Source organism: Pinus tabuliformis, chromosome X (genome assembly GCF_031772625.1).
Source record: "Pinus tabuliformis cultivar Carrire ecotype Pingquan chromosome X, CPIR1, whole genome shotgun sequence".
NCBI lineage: Eukaryota > Viridiplantae > Streptophyta > Pinopsida > Pinales > Pinaceae > Pinus > Pinus tabuliformis.
In genome coordinates, this window is record NC_142308.1 from 559885190 (window position 1) to 559903302 (window position 18113).

General features: G+C 37.7%; 1 pseudogene; it reads right to left on the reverse strand.

Moving 5' to 3' along the window:
* Positions 1-780: 780 nt before the first annotated feature.
* LOC149141248 (F-box/kelch-repeat protein At3g61590-like) overlaps positions 781-18113 on the reverse strand; it is a 36593-nt pseudogene continuing 19260 nt past the window's right edge.

Genomic DNA, 18113 nt, shown 5'->3' on the forward strand with positions numbered 1-18113 from the left:
AAGGCAACTATCAAGTTGCTAGAGAAACAGGAAAAAGGAATAAAAACAATAATTTCAGAGATAATATTTCAATCACATGTCTAATTTTACCTTTGAAAGACTATTCTGGTGCATGCCTTATATTGGAGGCATAATAGGAGGGATGATATACAATTAAGAAAGTTTATGTTAAAAATGCTAAAAAGAATATTTTCCAGCAAAAATAAAGCCGCACAATACTTGAATTTGGATTTATATACCCAAGAATTTACTATGAATGAAAGAGACTAATGGAGAGGGGAGAACTGTGATATTATATCTATGTTCCAACTTAAGACAATTGGACTACCACAAGAATCTGTGTTAAATAATCAAGCTCAAAGAAATTGGATTAGCACAAGAAACATTCCAGGTGTTATTTGATAAAAGGGAAAACATGTGTGTTCAATTGTTTAAAATAGTTTCCAAAAGTAGCCAATGACATTAATGAAGATGAACACAAAGAAAAACTAAGACAACAAGTAGGAAATTAAAATTAAGCATTCAAATAGGTACATCTAAACATGTTGATATTCCATTTGGTCAAGAAATATCACTCCAAAAACTCCTGAACCTCTCACAATGACTTGTTCAAGGTATGGTACAAAGGTTCTCGTCTATCTTTCCCTTGATTGGGCTTGGGCATTTCTTGGCTTCAAGAAAAGTGAGAACTAGTTGAACGAACTTGCCAATGTGTTGTCAAAGCAGGGAAGGCTAACTGTGATGCCATTATTCCCATGTCTTTCTTTTTTGAACATCCCATCAAATGAGGTGATTTCCTAGACCCGAGCACACAAAGGGGGCATACAATTCAGCGAGAAATCCCTGCAAATTTCTGTGGGAACTCTTAAAATTTCCACCCATTCCCTATGACAAATATCAAGCTCACATATAATAGTTCTTGGTATATTTGATTTAGTTTGAAGTGCTGGTACGCTTATTTGATCCATATGGAACAGTTGTAGAGTGCACGAGAATGGAAACCAAATCAAATGTATATTAATCAATCTCAAAGAATTATGTACATGTTATAAATATAAATACATATAGGAAACAATTGAATTAGTTCCCGGGGGTTCTTGGACTCCAAAACAATGTAAACTTTGAAACGGGAACTCATATGATCATAGAAGTAGAAAAAAAGTGACCCAATTTTGAAATGTGGCAGTGCAGGATACACATTCCTTTTTAGCATATTTTTTGGCATTTTAAATTTTTTTATGTACATTACTTTTTAGAATGTTAGTGATTTGCATGCTCATTTTAAAAAGTGGTGATGCTGCATTAGGCCCTTTTTTTAAAAGACCTATTTTTTGACTTTAAATTTTCTAATGTATGAAACGTAAATAATTATTTTCTAAATCTAACAATTTTTCAAGTGGTCTTCTTCTTCATATTTTCTTGTTTTTTTTTTTTTTTTTTTTTTTATAGTGAGCCTTTTATTGTTTTGCATATTTAAATAAGAAGGTCAATATTTTAAAGTTTTGATATTCTACATATTTATATATAGTTAATTAATTTTTCAATGCACATTAAATAATTGTCTCTAAAAAACAATATTTTTTAACAATTGACATAAAGATAACCATTTTCAATATAAATATAACTAAAAAATTACACATTTTGATAATTTTTTGCTAGAAATGACATGTCAAAATAACAATTTTTATAGGAAATGTTTAACAAAAAATGGTTAAATAATATATTTTTTATGAATTTCATGTCAAAAAAATAATAATAATCACAGTTTTTTTCAAAAAACAATGTTTGACATAAAAAATTACTGTGAAAATGACATAATACAAATATTGAACACATAACAACATTAATTGAATGCTTATTCTTCTCATCAAATGTCAAAGTCAAAACATTACAAGTATAACTAATTAATAGTTACAAAAAAAGAGCTTGATTTCCAAGCATAACTTAAGTTTAATCAACAATATCACATAATCCAAACTCTTCATCCTCTAGAGTTTCATCATTGTCTTCTTCGACAATATTCTTTGCCTCATTTTGTTCATTTTCCTCTTCTAGTGGATCTTTGATGTCTGTGAATCTCCCAATGTACGCCTTTCCAATAATTCCATGTAATGGTGGTTGAGGTTCCTTTGCCTTTTTTGCCACATGTGATTCACTAAAACCCCCTTTATTCAACCCAATTTCTTGCATTGCATCTTGAATAAATTGAAAAGCATTAATTCTTTTCTGAATAAAATTGCATTATACTGGATATTTTTCAATGGCAACACAATTTCTTCTTTTTTCTAGGCAACATGCTAGTGTTGTACCTAATTATCAAGCACAAAAGAAATAATGAAGTAAATTAGTATAATGACATATACATTTAAAAATAAGATATTGAAATCAATTCCAAATAATAAAACTTACCTGAGTCAGGAAATAAATCTAGAACCCAATCTCCTTCATTTGAACATATGTCTATAAGGTAGTTAATCAATAATTGTGGTTTTTGATAAATATTACTATCTCTCATTTTTCTTCTTTGTCCTCATATGTTAGTTTTATCACAACAACATCATAAGCTAGTACTTGGCTATGACTCTTTCCATCTACCCGATTAAAAAGCATAGACATATAGTTATCATCTTTTGCTCAACTCTCAATATGGATGAACTCAAAATCATTTATAAATGGTTTATCTTCATGGTTAAGAAGATTTGAATTTTGTTTGTAACATCAAATAATAAAAGTTTAATTAACTTGTACATAAATGATTTTTTTAACATTAATCAAACATATATTTTCAACGTCTTACCATGTAAGCTGCATCCTTGAGTTTGTTTTCCCTTTGAAGTTTGACAATAACATTGCCAATTGTGTGTTTGAATGAAATGTCATAAATCTCCATAATGGTGATGATGTGACTTCTACAAATCCTGCATCCACTTTATTAAAAGATTGATAAGTATAAGGGTCGCTATCATAGTCAATGTTTGGGATACTGAAACCATGGGGAATATCTACAATAACTAGGGCATAACCCCTTTTAGTTATGAGTTTAGCAATGTCTTAGAAGTTGCCTTGTATTACTTGATATTGAATAGTGTGAAGCCCATTCCAAATGACCTGAGTAAGATTTGGATCAAGTTCAACATTTTTAAGACGCTGCTTCTTCAGTCTTTCGATCTTAATTTTTTCAAAAAAGGTTTTGAAACTATCTAGTACTCCATTTGCATCCTTCCCCATATTTAATAAAATGAACAAATATATGTATAGATTATAAAATAAAAATAGTATACAGATGAATAAAAATGAATGCATAAATCAACAAACATTTTTAAATGCAAGATAAAAAATAATTAGTGCTGATGTAGAACTTGAATCTGGATAGTTGCATACAACATCATCCCAACTATCTTGATTCAACAATTTAACCATTTGTTATTGTATTTTAATGTAAAATTTTTGACTGAATAGATAAAGTAAAAAAAATTAATATAATGATATGTATAACAAATACTACCAAGAACAATATGTTACATTTAAAAGGAAATTATAATCTAGAAATAAGTAAAAATAATTCAACAAACATAATTTTGAAATTCCTCAAACATTTCCTCCAATGTTAATTCCCCTAAAATCACATGAGATAATATTTCTTTGACAAGTTTTTCATCCTTCACTCTGCAATCCTCTCCAAGGTGTGATAGTCATATCTTCTGGAAGCTGCTTCATTTCAGATTCTAATTTATTTTTGCTACATATCAATGGTTTAGGATTTCTAGCCTTCTGGTTTTTAATGTCAATGTTCTCCCACATGCTAAAAATCTCATTAATCAATTCCCATATCTCTCTAGTTCTAAATCCCAACTGGAAAATGTTATAAATACTAGTGAACATATCAATATTTACTCTGCCACATTTTGAATTGATTTTCTCCTCAATTTGATAGCTTATTTAAATACAACATTCCTTTCAGAAATCTATAGTAACATTAATTTTATCCCCACCACATTTTTCTTCAAATTCACAATGAATAAATCTGACCCTTTGGATGAATGTTATAGATATCCTATACTCATTATCTAAATTATGATCCCATGCCACTAGTTTTGCTTTTGTATCTCATAAACCACCATAAATGATACATTTCATTGTTTCAAAATGTGGGTTATTGGGATATTCCTGTGCCAATAGTCTTTGAGATTTTATAGAATGGTTTCCCCCAAGCCCATACTAATTGTATTCAAAACATTTTGACTTATCAAAAGCTTCTTTGTTGGTAACTTGAACTAAATAAATGAGAAGCACATAATTAATAACATGATCATATGGATTGTACCTCATCAATGACTTTAAGTTGTGAACATGCAGGTGGTGTGGATTTTTGATTCGATATTTACATTGCCTTTCAGTTGCACTACCCAATAGTCAAGTAAACATGTGATTCAATAAGCAATAAGATGAATAAATATAGCAAACCACAAAGACTAACTAGCATCAATCTAAACAAGTCAAATAGAAAGAAGTGGAACCAAACTTATCCTTCTTATTGAAATGCCCACTGGAAGAGATAAATACAGTAAGAAATCACCTAAATGTTTATATGCGCAAATAGGGGCTTCTCATACTCTCCTCATGGTTGGATTATAAATTTGTCTCACATTAAGCTGAAATGTATGACCACCGTCAATTAAGTTTCTCTTTGGCAAGTTCTGTCGAATGGATTTTTTTTGTTTAATAATGCCATCCCCTAAATTAGCTCCTGGTGTAATTATTTCCCTGCTTTATTTTGAAGTTTCACTACGATCCTCACTATTGGTAATGATTACTTGAGAATGTTAAACTTTACTTTTCTTCATCCTAACATTCTCATCATTAACTAGAACAGATACATTCCTGGGCATCGTTACTTTTGCTCTTTTATGGCTCTTCTGCTTTCTAACATTAGTTCTAATGTCATCCTCAATAATGAAAACATATTATTCAGTGTCAGTTTCAAATTCCTCATCTTCGAAAGTAACCTATCTACCTTTGCTAGATTTATACACTCGAGGCATTTTTTTTTATCCCTTAGATGTAGTTTTTTTTTTCCAAGGAAAAAAGCCGAGCTTTTCTATTATAAAAATAAAAGAGCTACAATCCGATGAGTTAACATCCATCAGATATAAACACTGCTTGAAACAGAGAGGTAAAAACCGTCCATCTCCATGCTGTCATCTAGAATGACTGATATAAAAAACAAGAAACACCAAGTTCTAACGAACTCGGCCTGTCACAGCCGCATCAAAAAATAACAGAGGTTGTCTAGAACAACTGGGCCTCCATTAAGGAAAACGACCCGCGTCATAACAAAAGAAAACATAGTTTTTCCGGGAGCTTCTCCAATACAGGAGCTGTAATGTAAGAGTTGTGAATGTTCATATAACATAAACCGCCAAAAACAAATTAAAGTGACACATTTGTTTCTGACGCCTTCCCAGCATGATGCACAAAACATTAAGTGTAAGGGGCCAAATCCGTCTCACGAATCTGGTCCTGAACCTGTTCCTTTATCCTCCACGAACCCACAGCCTGTTGTAAACCTGCCTTAGAATATTCGTCTGCTTCAACATTCTTGTCCCTGTATATGTGATCAAGAGAGAAAACAGTGAAAGAAGATTTTAGATTTTGAATTTCTTCTAGCAGAGGCATCAATAAATAATTTCTGCATCTAAATTTCCCATTGACCCAATTTACAACATTTGATGAATCTCCAAAAATCTGAACTGTGAGGACTTGTCTATGAATGAGCCAACAAAGGAGTAGTTTTAAAGCTGATAATTCGGCAAAGTTGTTTGTGCCCGTCCCGAGCCCCACTGAGGCTTTAAGAGAATGAGTAGAGCTAAGGTGAATAATAATTCCTGCCCCAGTAATATTGTTTTGTGCTGCCCCGTCGAAGAAAGCCCAGGGGATGCCATCTTTGATCTGAATTTCTGCCCGCTGGTTTGAGGATGAAGGGGTCTCTGGTTCGGGAATGCTGGATAGGATAGCTATGCTCTGGATTGCTATTGCTTCCGCCGGAGTTGATTTTTCTTTGAATATGCTGCGGTTTCGGGCTATCCAAATGCCCCAACAGAGGATAGGAGGAAGATTCCTCAGGTTCTTCTCGGGGTGATTGGACCACCAACCTTCCCAGGCAGCATTGAGATCTCCCCCTTCCCATCTGGCATTAATATTCAGTAGCCTTTTCGATTCGTCCCACACTTGATTTGTGAAGGAACATTCCACGAATAAATGATTAATGGATTCTGAAGCTACCTTACATAAAGGACATCTGCTCGGTCCCTCCTTATAGCGTGCTGTAAGGACATCCCAAGTAGGTATCTTCCTTTTAAGCGCACACCATAGGAAGATTCTGGCTTTTTTGGGGCATTTCAGCTTGAATAGGGGTTTGGCCCACCAAACGGGGGGATCCCAGCCCTTTCTCTTCATCAGGAAATTATAGCCAGCCTTTGGGGAGTATAAACCTGTCTCCGCATGTGCCCACACTAGGGAATCAGGTCGATCCTTTATTCTGACACTTGTTCGCTTAAGCTCATGGATGAAGACCTGCCACTCGTTTCTCCATATGTTGTCAATACCGAGATCCTCTACAGATTTCCATTCCTGACCCCAAATGGAATGTAGCTCCATGTTTGCTATCTGACTTAAACTGAGGATTCCCCTTGAATCTAGATGTGCAAGGAGACCCGGGGATAGTGCAAATAGGTCGTTGCACCCTACCCACGGATCCCTGCCTAACCGAATGTTTTCTCCATTCCCCACCTGCCAAGCAAGGCCTTGTTCTATAATGTAGAAAGCCTCTGAGGTAGCCTTCCAGACTACCGAGCAGTTCCTTCCTTTTTTGTTTGGGCTCCGAATCCAATCTTCAAGAGGAACTGGGTCAATATACTTCCTTTTAACCACTCTGGTCCACAGGTTTTCTGCTTCTATAATTCTCCATCCTGATTTTGCTACCAGGGATTGACTAAAATCGACAAGTTGCTTAATGCCCCATCCCCCACAATCCTTTGGTCTAGCTATCTTGTCCCAAGCTACCCATGGAAGGACTGTGTCTTCTTTTGCACCTGACCACAAGAATCTGCTACATATTTGCTTAATTTTATGAAGAACACCTTTTGGGATCCAGGTCAGAGCAGCCCAAAAGACCAGGATGGCCTGAAGGACAGAGTTAATCAGTGTTAATCTGCCAGCCCTTGATAGCCATTTGAAGCTCCAATGGGATATCCTTTGCTCAATTTTTGCCACCAGCCAGTTCCAATCCTGCTTTCTGTATGAAGAAGGTTTTAGCCAGAACCCCAGGTACTTGAATGGCTGATCCATACTGCAGATTTCAAAGGGCAAGTATGAAGTGATCAGGATCTCCTCTTGCCTGGAAAAAGCTTCCATTATAAGGTGAGACTTCCTGGGATTTATTTGGAGCCCTGTAGCTTTCAAAAATATGTCAAGAATGTCTTTGAGCTCTTTTAGTTCATTTATATTTCCATTTGTAAATAATAGAATATCATCAACAAATAGGAGGTGTGTAATGAAAAGATTTACAGCTACTTCCAAACCTGTTATCAAACCTGCTCTCTTTGCTTTTGATATCAGTCTGATGAGGCCTTCAGCAGCCAGAAGAAATAGAAGGGGAGAGAGAGGGCATCCTTGTCTCAGGCCTCGCTGACTTTTGAAAAATTGAGAGGCAGCCCCATTTATCAAAACAGCAAAACATACATTTGATATACACCCCATTATCCAATTTATGAATTCCACCTTGAAGCCGAGGTGTGTCAATAATAGCCTGAGATATGACCAGCTAATCCTGTCGTATGCTTTGGACAGATCTAATTTCAGCACTGCCCCTTTCTTCTTTGCTTGTCTAATACTGTGAATGGTTTCCTGGGCCACCCCTATGGCCTCATGTATTTGGCGGCCATCCAGAAACCCAAATTGCTCATTTGAAATACAAACAGAAAGTATGGGCTTCAAGCGTACCGCTATGACTTTTGCTATGATCTTGTAAATAGTATTGCATAGGGATATAGGTCTGAAGTCTTCAAAGGATTCCGGGTCCTCCTTTTTCGGGATGAGTGCTATAAAGGTTGCATTGAAGGGCCCATAGATTTCTCCTCTCTTCCTTGACTCCTCCACCACATCTGTCAGCTCATCACCAATCTGCTCAAAGAAATGAATAAACAGCTCTATGGTCCAGCCGTCCGGACCTGGGCTTTTGTCTTTAGGCATTGATTTTATGACATTTTCTACCTCCTCTTTAGTCACTTCTTTGAACAGATTTTCTGCCTCCTCCTCCTCCACAAAACGTGGGAAAGCTTGTGCAGTGCGAATGATTTCGGCTATTGAGATTCCCCCTGGATCGGCAAAGAGAGATTGAAAGTGACTCTTTCCCAAATTAGAGACTGCCTCAAAGGTGGAGTGCTCCCTGCCTTCTGCATCCTTTAGTTTCCAAATTGTATTAGCATTTTTCCGCCCCTTTGCATAATTATGGAAGAATTTTGTGTTCTCATCCCCGGCTTTCAACCAGATTGCCCTGCTTTTTAACCTCCATTCCTCTTCTTTGTCAAGGAGGATCTTAGCTCTTCTTTTTTCTAACCCCAAAATTCTATCCTTCGACTCCTGTGTGATATAAGCATCAGCTTCAGGATCTTCTAAAGCACTTAGGGCTTCATCGATGCTGGCCATTTCCTCATTTGACTTCCTCCTTCTCTCCGCAGCCCATTCAATGGTTTCCCTCTTCAACCTTTTTAAATTCTCCATGAAATGAGCTCCTTTGTTTTCCGGAGTGGAAATGCCCGGATGCCTCCATGTATTTCTGAACATCTGAATATAAGACTCCTCCTGAAGCCAGGAAGAGTTGAACTTAAAAGGAGAAGCCGGCTTGGGAGGGGTCTTAGAGAATTCTAGGAAAATAGGAAAGTGATCCGAGTTTCCTCCTTCCCCCACCCACTGCCTGAAGAGGGGAATATGGGAAGCCAGCGAATCGTTTATGAGGAAACGATCCAGTCTTTTTGCAATTCTCTCCTCCCCTGTTCTTCTATTTCTCCAGGTCGGTTTTGCCTTTATTATGTTGACATCAATCAGATTATGATTCTGAAGTGTTGATAGGAAGAAATCGGCCAGAGGGTCTTCCCTTGCATTTGGTCCCCATGCTTCAGCTATCCCCAAGGAAAAATTTAAGTCCCCCCCTATTAATAGCTTTTTGTTTTGAAGCAGTTCTTTCGAGAGGAGATCATTCCAATAGGAGACTCGGCCCTGACAGGGGCCATACACATTGATGGCCAGAAAAGGCTGTTCAAAATCGGGAGACTGTATCTCCAATCCAAGAGCATGGGGTAACCCCCAGGAATTTAGCACTCTTAACCTTCCCTTTTTGAATCCAATAGCAAGACCGCCTGAATGTCCGGAAGCATCCAGAGCAGTGAAAACCCAGCCCGGAAACAGTGAGCAAAGGGAGGATTCCACATCAGTACTGTTGCCCAAAGTTTCCTGGAGAAATACCAAATCCGGGTTGTGGCATGAAATTAGGTCTTTCAGCGCTAGTTTTTTGGGTTTACTAGCCAACCCCCTACAATTCCAAGAAAGACAGATCATTTGATAACCGTCTCAGGGGGTTTTGCTGCTCTAAGCGCCCCAGGGATCGACATTTGTTTACCATCCTCTACATCAAATTTTGCCTTAACTTGTGCTTTGGATAGAAGAGATTTTCTCCCTCTACTTTTTTTTGGGTGGCTCTTCGACGACTCAGGACAGAGGCCACCTACTGTTTCCGGAACAGACTGATGATTTGCCGGTCTTTTACAGTGGGATCTGAGATTGTAATGACGAACGGGGGATGAACTATTTGGGATCTGACTCGGATTAGAAGGGTCCTCACAGTTCAAATTTAAGGAAGGAAGTGCTTCCGAAAGAGATTCAATATTTTGTATGGGATCTTCAAGATTTTTGATCATAGTACAATCCGGAGACAATACACCCTTTAAAGATTCAGAAATTGAAGAGAGATTTAGAGGAGAAGTCTGCATACCAGTTGGAACATCCGCAGAGGGGTCGTCTGGAACATCCAAGGGTATTCCTTTTGGAGGCTGGTCTTCATTGATGCGCAAAGGGATCGCTTCCTCCCGTTGCATGACCGCTTCTACCTGAGCCTCATGATTTGCTCTTTGGTGTTCTGCTTCCGGGTTAATATCCTCCATCGGCTCCTCATTTTTCCTCGAAAGGCCCTCCTTATCCTCTTCTCTGCTTTTCAGCTTTCTTCTTCTTTTCCCCGTAGGGCAATCCCTTGCCAGGTGACCGTATTCATGGCAGCGGAAGCACCTGAAAGGGAAGAGTTCGTAATCCAACTTCTGCTCATACACATAATCCTTGTAGTGCAAAGTAACTGTTTTTGCAAGTCCTTCCGACGGGTTTAGCCTTACAAGAATCCTCGCCACCGCTCTTTCATAAGTATGCAAGAAGGATCTGTCTGCGTCCAGAAAAGTTCCCAAGTGATTTCCAATAGACTTGAAGACTGAGTCGACCCAGAGATATGGAGGTAAATTTGGAGCTCTGACCCAAACGGGTAATTCGTCTACCTTCTCCTTGGATGCATCAAACATAGGCGACCATCGTTTAAAGAAAACGGGTCGGTTCCCAAAAGCCCATAGACGTTCCTCGACCCATTCCATAGCCTTTTTGCAATCGAATTTCACCATGAACCAGCCGTTCAACAGCGTAGCAGTCGTGAATGTGTTCGCCGGAGTATGCGACCACTGGCTCTCGGCCCACTGTTTTAGGAAATTGCCAGAAATATATCTTCCTCTCACTCTGCCCACAAGGGTGCTCTCCGCCACATCCAGCGCCTCCTCAGCCTGAACGTCCATGCCAAGTACCAAATTTGTGACCTTCTTTGATTTCCACGATTTTGCCTTCTTCCTTTTTTCCCCTACCTTCGCTGCCTCTCTAGATGGTTCTCGTTCTTCTGAGATAGGGTTTTGATTTCTTGTATCCCCGGTTTTGCCGCTTCCATCTTCCCCAACTCTCTGATCCTGATGCTCGATTGGGGTTTCAACCAGCCCTTCCACCGGGCTCCCTGCTTCACTCGAAACCGGATGAAATCCTTCGGTTGCCTTCCCTGTTTCAGAAGGGTTGACAGAAGCCCCCGGCGGATTGAAATTTCCCGCACCAGCTAAACCCTCTACCTCCTTGGAAAGTCTCTGCAAGGGTTCATTTGGGAACAGGGTTTTGAGAAACGCCGGCTGATTGCTTCCTTCCCCCAAATCTTTCCCCACACTCTGAACCCCTCCTACAGTCCTCCATACTCCTTTTAAATTTGGAAAATTTATAATGTCCTCCAAGCCTCCCGACGAAGTGAAAATTTTTGACGGGGAGATAGGCTTATAACTTTGCAAAGCGTCATTCTTGCTTTTGGACAGGCCTGGCCATGCATGAGGGTTTGTCGCTTCCAAACCCCTTCCTCCGGCATTGTTTGCTTCTACTGTGCCTCTGCCTCCGACTCCGACCCCGCCTAAGAGCTCCAGGCTCTCATCCAACAACCCTTTTGCCGCGTTTGAGTGCCAAATGCCTCCTCCCGTGAGCAGAGCGTTCGCCTGACTGACCGCGTGACCAAAGTATTCTTCAATGTTTTCCGTCGAGGCCTCCTTTCCCCAGACGGAAAGGATATCTTCCGGGGAAGGGTCCAAATCGACCGACTCTCTAGGGTTTACCATAGTAAAAAACGGCGCCGTTTACCTTAAAGCTCCCTTCAACCGTCACCGGATGTGCACAGCGCAAAGAGCCTGGTCTTCGAAACCTCCGGATGCACAAGAAATGGTAACAAAGCAAAAAGGGTTTCACCATATCGAAACCGCCTTTTACGGAAAGTCTCCAAAACCCCGTTCCGCAACGACCCCAACACCGTTTGCAGGTTCCAGCTGGCGGTTTACACGGCTGTCCTCCTCACGCTGCTTTGTTGACCCTGCCAGCTGCAGACCAAAACCTGTACTATTTCTGCCATGCCTGCGACACCTGCATCACCTAGGTCTAGGGCCTAGGGTTCCCAGGTCGAGCCCTATTCCCTCCATCCTCCTAGAAACTAGAAACTTACACAGTGAATTTTACCGTCCAACATTCTCCCTTACATGTAGTTTTGTAGCATCATGAATTAATAATTTTTTCTTGTTTGCCATATCTTCTTCTAACCTTGGGTAGAAACCACCCATAGCATCCATAACATCTTTCTCTATGAATTGAATGCCTCCCAACATAATTGAAAGACTTTGGACAAAATTTTGTTAAACAAAATATCATATGTCAATAAAAACTAAGATATAAAAATATAATGAGACACTTACAATAACACAAAACACAAAAATAAATAACAATACTTACGATATCTTGTGTAATCTCATTTCTGATTTGTTTGCACAACTTTGTGGATACCACTCTCATGTCATACGCTGAACATAATAACTCATATGTAATCCTGTCATGCAACTTCAGTGGTTTTGTAAGTATATAAACAACTTCAGTGTTTGGTACCAAACACACGTCTATGACCTTTCCGAGCACCTCTTAAATTCCACTATCATTAGGGATTTCAACATATAGATATATTTGGACCTCTTCGCCTTCTCCTTCTTTCAAATGCCATATATTTTCTTGAAGTCCCACTTCTTTTGATTTCTTCCAGTATGAAATCGTCTTCTTAACATTTGAGGCACTTGAACGATTTATAGCTATCATCTCAGGTTTGGTTCATACAACAATGTTTTTTGAAGATCCACCTTTAATTTTAGCAGTCATTGGTCCAGAAAGATTCACAGAAATTGTCTTTGATGACATTTTCCTATAAAACAAATACACACATATAAATTAGTAAATTAAAAAAAGTAATAGCTTAAATTAACAAACAAAATGATAAATAATAATTAATTTTGTAAAACATAACAATTAAAAAAAAATTAAAAAAATACAGCCCCCTGTCGCCCCACCCCAAAAAATAGACCCACAATCAGGGCCGGCTGGCGACCCCCCGCCCCACCCCGGAGGCCCAACTACTGGCCCAGGTGGTGGGTTGCTGGTACGTCAGGGTGGGATACGCGGTCGGGTGCCAACCCCGCATCCACACTATGGCGTCCCAACGGATCGCCACCCAGGATGGTCGTTGGGCTGCCAAGGTGGGGTGGGGGGTTAGGCGCCAACCTCCTTGCCCCACCCCGACGACCCAATGGTCAACCCAGGTGGTGGGTCATTGGGCCGCAGGGTGGGGCGCGGTGGATATCGCCTGACCGCCGGGGTGGGGTAGGGGGGGCTGGCACCCAACCCCGGCCCTTACCCCACAGGCCTATTGGGCTGCCGAGGAGCATGATCGAGCCTACCACGCCCACTGCAGATGCAGTGGGTAAACCTGAATCATTTAAACTTTTAATTTCTAAAAAAAAAGAAAATTCATTAAACATACTGAATTTTAAAACTTCCACACGACAAAAGAAAAACTAACCTTTCAAATGTGATAACCTTCCGTTGATAGCAATGTAGTTGCTCCACAAATTTGGTCCAAGTATTTTAACGAACCTTGAAAATCTTGATGTAATGTGAGGAATAGTGATAATGAAATTTATGTTATAGTGGAAATTATAGAATTGTTTTACCACACGGTTAATATGGGACTAGTTTGTTTTTATAAAAACATTAACATGTAAATTTTGTTATGGTGATATACAAACTATGATAAAACAAATATTACAGAAGATTGTAACATATAATTCATGTTATGGCGATATAGTAAACTATGATATAGTGAACATTACATAATTGTTTTACAACACAGTGAATGTGGGATTAATTTGTTTTAGAAGATATAATAAAAATAAAAATAAAAAAGCATTAAATTATCTAGTAAATATTATATAGATTAAGTAAAAAATTAGTTTAAGTAAAAGATTTAGTTTACAATTTTAATTTAAATATTTAATTTAAAATATTTATTTCATAAGAAAATTTTAGTTAAATTTTTTAAATAAATTGTAGAAGAAAATTATGGAGGGAAATACCTGAAATGAATTTTTTGGAGGGAAACATTTTGGCGAAATTTTTTGGAGGGAAATTTTCATTCTTTAAGCTATATATTATCATTAGGAGAGAGTGAATCTGTATCATTCAACATCTTATGCTTGAAAGGCATGGATTATTCTGATAGTGAAGTTTCGCTTTGTGAAGCATCAACATCTTCGTCACGTAACAACTCTATTCATATTGATGAATATAACGGAAATTCTTCCACTACGAATAGAGAGTAAAATCTTCCACTTAATTCTAATCCTAAGGACTATGAGAGCAACAAAGATGAAGAGAATGATGAATAATTTCAAAAGAATGGAGTGTCATGGTGTCCGCTTAGTCCTAATCCTATGGACTATGAGAGTAACAGTGATGAAGACCATGATGAAGAATTTCAAATGAATAGAGTGTCACGGTGTCCACTTAGTCCTAATCCTATAGACTATGAGAGCAACAATGATTAATAATTTCAAAATAGTAGAGTGTCACGGTGTCCACTTAGTCTGAATCCTATGGACTGTGAGAGTAGTAGTATGAAGAGCATGATGAAGAATTTCAAAAGAATGGAGCGTTACAGTGTCCACATAGTCCTAATCCTATGACTATGAGAGAAGCAGTGATGAAGAGCATGATGAAGAATTTCAAATGAATAGAGTGTCATAGTGTCCACTTGGTCCTAATCCTATGGACTATGAGAGCAACAATGACGAAGAGCATGATGAAGAATTTCAAAAGGATGGAGTGTCACGGTGTCCACTTAGTCCTAATCCTATGGATTATGAGAGTAGCAGTGATGAAGAGCATGATGAAGAATTTCAAAAGAATGGAGTGTTAAGATGTCCACTTAGTCCTAATCCTATCGACTATGAGAGCAATAGTGATGAAGATCATGATGAAGAATTTCAAAGGAATGGAGTGTCACGGTGTCCGCTTAATCCTAATCCTATGGACTATGAGAGCAGCAGTGATTGATATTTTCAAGTAAATAAAGAGTCGTAGTTTCCACTTAGTACTAATCCTAAGGACTATGAGAGCAGTAGTGATGAAGGATAGGATGTAGCACTTAATCCTAATCTTAAGGAATATGAGAGCAACAATGACGAAGGGCAGGATGAAGAATTTTTAGTACGTGAAGATTCACATTTTCGACACAGTCCTAATCCTATGGGCTATGGGAGCAGCATTGACAATGCACATGATGAAAAATATCCAGTAAACATTGAGTCAAATTTTCCATTTAGTCCTAATTCTAAGGACTATGAGAGTAGCACTATTGAAGGGAAATATGGAGAATATCCTCGAAGTCAGTATTTAAAAGGCATAAAGGATCATCATGAGGATAGCATTCTTCAGAGTGATGATGAAAATTCTTATACAAATGATGATCTAATGATGGAGATGTTGCGGGGAAATATTGTATCGAGGAGTAGGAGCAGACCTTTTCATATCAATCAAATATGTTCTAGTTATACAAGGGGTGGAGCATAATATCTAATGAGAAGAAGTGCTATCAACGCTCTCATTTCAAGTGAATGTTGTCAAAAAGATTGCTTGAAACATATGGATTTCAAGTTTTCATTAGAGAAAAGGAAGAGATATTTGTCAATGAATAAAAGCATGCAAAATTCATATTTAGTGGGGTGCATGCAATTTGCATTTCCAGGTTATGATTATCATAATGGGCCTTTATTTATCTATAGAAAGGCTTTCAAAAGGTTTCATTCAATGGGTAATTTTCGTCTGTCAAGAATCCAAGAAAATTTTGAAAATTTTCCCACATTTTATTCAGAAGTACGTCATAAATGACAGTTTGGGCCATTATCAAATACTCCAATGTCATGGATGAAATATTCCTTTTCAAAGCATAGAGAATGTACGCAAAATAGATAGATAATACATATTCCAAATAATTTCTCAAGACGATAAATCTACAACTTATACAAAGAATACACAAAAGGTGTTGAGGGACATGGTTGATTTATTACATATCAATACTTTGTGAAGGTATGGAAGAAAGAATTCAACAATGTCCCTATTCCTAAGAAGACGAGGAAGGGAATTTTCAGTACATGTTCTTCTCTTAATGAAAAAGGGGATAAATGTGAAGGGTCAGAAAGAAGTAAGCATTCATAACTTTAATTTTTTAAAATTGAATAGCCGTCAACTATGAAAATGTATTTATTAATGACTTTCTTTTATGTTGTGTAGATTCCATTGTAAAAGAACTCTAGGAGCATCACGAACAAAAAACAAGTGAAAGAAAAAGTTGTACAAGTATCGAAACAAGTGTTATGATAATCCGAATAAATATTTGGGGTTGATAATTGATGGTATGGACCAGAAGAAAACAATTTTACCACTTTTTTTTTGCACACCCAAAAATTTACAAGAGGAAAATTTTATTCGGTATCACTTGGTGGGTTGTATGGTCTTAAATGGGAAGGTGTTGTGAATGGTGTACTTCACAGCTCCAAATATTCATAATGAAGAAAATGTGGTAATAACCATAATTCATGATGTGCTTTCTCATTGGTCTGGTAATCTTCATGAAGTTTTATATCTACAATTGGACAACACTTGCCGTGAAAAAAAAATCTGATTGTTTTTAGATATCTAAACATGGTTGTTGAATTGAGAATTTTTCAGAAGGTAAAGGTTGGTTTCCTTATTGTTGGGCACACTCATGACCAAATTGATCAGATGTTCAGTATTTTTTCAGTCACATTGAGGAGGAAAGAAGTTGGGAGATTTCCATAATTAATTGAATGTATTAAGAAATCATACATGCTAGACCCTACTTTTGATGTGTTGGAAGAAACTGTTGACATGCGAAGTTTTATTCTGGGATTGCATGGTGAGGAGAAATTCATTGAACAACTTAATGGCATTAGCTTCCAACATCAATTTCCTATCAAAAACATGATGGGAAAACACTAATATGGGGCAAGAGGTATTCAACTATTGCAGAATGGGAACCGTCATGAGGTTTGGAGTTTTTGAAGTTCATTCCAGATCATCTAATATTTGTATCAAATATATTGTTATTACTACCAGCTGTTGGAGTTCATAATGCATGCACACAGAATATAGATATAAATTATTCTGATTTCCTAGAAAAAATTAAGAAATGTATTAGATATACATATGAGTACTTTGATATTGCTGATTTAGTTTGGTGGGAGTATTTTTTAATTAATCAAAGTGATATCATTTCAAGAACAACAAATGAAGATATACCTTTGAAAAATCCATTTATTTGGCCACAAAATGTGTCAAATGAACATGTGGAAAGAAACATTGTTGAATAAGAACTATATCAAGGTATTATTAATTCTTCACACACAGAGGAAAGAGAGATGTATATTGGTTCTAGAAGATCTCGTGCACAATGTGAAGCCATGGAAGACCTTTACAGGGGTTCAATACAGGATATTAAGGAGGGTTGAATGATCACAATGCTAGCAGATGGAGATCCCAATGGTTATCCATTATGGGTTGCTAAGGTTATAAAGGTCATTACAGAAAATGAAGGTGTTAAAGGTGTTGAAGTACATTGGTATGCCAAAAATACACACCCATTCAATGGTGTGTGTAAGCTAGAGATGGTAGTTGATAAAAAATTGGCAGAAAGAGAAAAATAAGGAGTACACATATAAATTGTTGTTGCACATGCCTCTTAAAATTGGAGGATGTTTACATACTTATTTATGACTTCAATTTAACAAAGGGAGGAACTCTTCGCTTCAAGAAGATAGAGATTCTGAAAAGGATTTTACCATAAGGAACAATGCTGAGATGGGAGTCTGTTGAAACTATTCGTAGATCCAGAAGAATTTTGAAACTTGAAATTGTGGGCACGCATGTGGACTCATATGGGGCACTAGTTGATGAAAAAAGAGAATATGGAACATCTTCACCTACATTGAGTCATTCATCTGAAGATGTGAGTTTTGATGGTGTGCAAGAAAATATGAGTGATTTTGAATAATTGTCTAATACAGTTTATATAACGGATGTTTGCAACGTATCTTGAAATAATTTTTTTTGATTTC